Source organism: Pinus tabuliformis, chromosome 9, assembly GCF_031772625.1.
Source record: "Pinus tabuliformis cultivar Carrire ecotype Pingquan chromosome 9, CPIR1, whole genome shotgun sequence".
NCBI classification, from domain to species: Eukaryota; Viridiplantae; Streptophyta; class Pinopsida; order Pinales; family Pinaceae; genus Pinus; species Pinus tabuliformis.
The window spans coordinates 743,704,733-743,708,960 of NC_142307.1; positions in this window are offsets into that span (position 1 = coordinate 743,704,733).

Genomic DNA, 4,228 nt, shown 5'->3' on the forward strand with positions numbered 1-4,228 from the left:
TGAATACTCTGTTTTTGTGTGAATAAATGTAGTATGATGAGTTCACCAATGAATCATTATATGCATGAGTACTTCCATTTGCTTTATACCTAGTTTAATCTACTATTTGAATTGCTTTTTATTTGGTACAACATGGTTATTTCATTTGCTTTTTATCTAGGGCAGTCCAACTGTGTTTACTTCATAGTGTAGATGTCGTTCAAAATATCTTGTTTGAATGAAATTGAATAAGTAAAAGTGTGAGAACCTTCTCCTTAACAATTGAATTCAGACAGTATTTCTTTACTGTTTGATAGAATAAATTTCTCTTGCACTTAGTAAATTAGAGTTGTAGCATAAAAATTCAAGACAAAAATTCAAAAATATTCTAACACAAGTAGAATCTAGAATCACTCTCATATCATCCATAAATTGATTCAATAGAGAATAACTCCTAAGAAATTAGCTGATAACTTTAGGGATTGAGACATTAATATAATTGACACACCATCTCCATACTAATCTTAAGTTTAGACCCTAACAAGAACATAACAACATAAGAAATAACTTCTAGCACATATCGTGCACCTGTAATTCATCGGTATATGTACCCTGGTTGACAATTTATGATTGACAATTTAAAGACATTAAATTGGCCAAACAAGGTTAAGTCGGCCCTAAAGAGAAATTGGACACCCTTGGAAGCCTATAAATACAACTCAAATGACCCTCATTTGGACATCATCATCAAGCATTTTCTTCTTCTCTCTTCTTGGATTTGGCTCACACAGGTCTGAGGATTGGTTCACGAATATTGGTTCATACAAGTCCAAAATTGTAGGGTTTGAAGCTCACATGTGTGTATTAGGGTTTTTGGTTCATAAACGCATGGTTGTTACAGGAAATTTTCATCCAAAACCGTACGCATAAAAATATCTCCATGTAGCTGGAATGCTTCAGTCGCATGCATGATCACTTGCTCTGTGCAGTCGAGACCTAGGGTTACTGGTGACAATTGACCATAGATCTGAACAGTTAATCATAGGATTGGATGTTACACTAATCAGTATAATTGGTTGGCTCATCTCTTAGATATTATTTGGTTGATTTTTTTGGATACTTTTGTTATTGAAGAATTGGATCATTGTACTCTCTATTTCTTCAACATTTTATGAAAATCTAATAAGAAGAAGAATTTTAAATGGTTTCCCTCGTTGTGGGTTTTTCCATAGTATCTAACTAAACCTAGTTGTTATAGGCCATTTTTTCACATCAACCCAAAAGGCATGAAAATCGGATCAATGAACATCCATGAATTCTTTGGCATAATCCATTTGCAAATCCCTAAGCATCATTTCTCCAAAAAGTTTGAGTTTCTAAGTCTATCTGCTAAAAAACCATGTTTTTAGGCCCAACACATCCTGCAAGCCTGTCCACCTGTGGTGGGTGCAAGTTTCTCCATTTTTAAACAACGTTGAGAAATGTAGGTTGTTGCATTCTGCAAGTGCGTTGATTCTAGAAATTCAGGAAAATTGAAAATATTTTTGAAACCTCTTCTTCCAAAAGCTTCTAAGGTGGTTTTAAATATTTACCATGGATAGAGATCTCAAATTCCTATATGATCCTATATTGGAGACCTTATCTCTTATCCCTTGAGCCCATCCTCCCCTCATATGTGGATCTCAAGCCTAGATTGGTAAATCCTAAACTACCGCTTTCACCCTACAAATTTATTGCCTCCCATGGAGTTTGGGTTGGCTTTTGGATATTTCTAGTGCCCTCATGATGATCCAATTTCATTAGGATTGAGTGTGAAGGTTTTCTTTGCAGCAAGGAAGAACAATACACTTGGGGAGACATCTAGAAAGTCAACTTCTATATATGGTTTTAAGTCTCTCCTTTATTTAATAATACAAAAAGCATCATGTTTTCCTATACTTGTGTTATTATTATGCTCTTGTATTTAAATTCCATGTTGACTCATTGAATAAAGATATTGGATTATGCTATGTGGATATTGTAGTTCCTTTTCTTGTTTTAGTCATTGTTGCAAGTTCCATTTATAGTGCCTGGAGCTGGGATTGGAGCTTACAAGAAAAGAAAAGTGAAGGACTTGCTACGAGCTCCAGGTAGGTTCCTTTTCTATATTCCAATCTCTCTAAGCAAAACATTGATTTTTTTGATCTTTTGTTGTTCTACATCAGACCAATAGATCTAGGGAATTCATTTTTGTCCGCAGATATGAAATTTTTGTATAACAAATTGGTGACTCTACTGGGGAACGATATTTACCTTAGTGGATTCCTTGGCCTTAACATATTTTCACCTCTCAAAGAAACCTTAGTCGACTTATTCAGATAGCGATTGACCTTAGGAAAACACATTTTTGAGCTTCGTAGCATTTCTTGTGTCATGTTTTGACCAAGTTAGCCCTAGTACACTCCCTTTTCTCAGATAAAGCACCCCAATGCACCTGTTGCTTCTCTATATATGTGTTGCAGTGCACTAGTTTGTGTTCTGCACTTGCAATGATCCTGTAGTATGCAAAAAAATCATTCCTTTGCCTTGCTCTTTATTCTACTTTGGTCCAGAAAGTTTTCCTTGAGTCTCTGAGTTTGTTTATGTCTCTGAAAAGTCAATCCATTGTGTGAAATTGTGTGTTTTTTGTTGTATGAGTGTTAATCGCCTCTGAGTGGCATCTCTTTTGATTTTTGGAATTTTCACCAAATTTCAATGGGTTATCTGTTAATGAAATCTCATATCACATTTGATTTCATTGGGTTGCATAATTTTCGTGAAATTTCCTTTACTTACACTTGAATGGTTCTTTTATTGCATTAGTGAAATAAGGTATTTATGTTCTTAAGTAGTCTTGTTATATTGTTCTTTTGCTGATTTGGCATCATCTTGTATTTGTTTTGAATAATTCTCTTGCATAGATTACATTTGCATAGTTAAAATTCTCAGCTTTACAAAAGGAAAGGAATTGTGCATAGATTACATTTCATTGGAATAGTTAAATTGAAATATCTAGTTAGGGAGCTCCTTGCTTGTTGCATCATTGCTTGTTTCTTCCTTCCCATAAATAAATATTCATCGAAATGAATGAGTTATTTTCATCATTTTAGTTGCATCATAGGAGTTCAGGTCACATAATTTTGAACCTTGAAACTGAAACATAATCAAAGATCAAATCTAAAATTTCCTAAATCAATCTAAGGAGCATTTATAACATTTAACGAAAAATATAAAGGTCTACGTCCGACATCTTTAAATGTAGGAGATGTTGCTACTTGTCTGCATTACATTCTGGGGGTATTCAGTATTCCACGTACGTAAGTATATCATATCGTTCTCCACATACCTTCAGATATATCAGATGGCACTCCACATATCAAAAGTATAACATAATAGTTTCTATCGTACAGGATGCATTAGATAACACTACTACGAACTTCTTCCACATACCTATGAGTATATGATGCAGAAGCATTCAGCTCAAGGAAAATCATTGTATTTTAGTAGACATAGGGGTATTGTGTTTTCAAGGGAGTTGGTCTCCTAAGTGTGAATTAATGTAATTATTTAGGCTTTTGAGTGATTTAATGAGAATAGGAATTAATTGATTATTGTGAGTATATTTGTAAATGTTCTCGAATGTAGGATAACATGAGGGATTTAGAATAATTGAGAGATGAGAGGATTTGAGAATTAATTGTAAAAGTCAGATTAGGAGTTAGTTCATGATTTTATGGATTAGAGAGTATCCTTAGGGATGAGGAAGAGATTTTAGGATTTTGTTGAGGAATCTATGGATCTAAACCAGGAATTGGTTTTAGAATCCCTTTGTATAAATGTAAGCCTAAAAGGCAAAGATAGAGATTAGAAAGTTAGATAGGGTTGATTGTAAGCCTACGAGTAAATATTGTACCCAGAGGCCATTGTAATCAGAAGATCGGGCCACAGAGGCAGCGTCTCGATATGTAATCATTGTTATATGTTTATCTATCTATCCATCTATCTATCTATATATATATATATATATATATATATATATATATATATATATATATATAGATATAGGGATTGATTCGAACATATATAAATGTGTATTTCGAGTGTTAAATGATGAATTATGTGTTATTAGAGATTTGCATAATATAAATATATGCAGGAAGGTCAAGGCGAATACACAAAGGAAGAAAAGAGGCAGAGGACCTTAATGGTTTTGAATGATTGTGGAACCAAA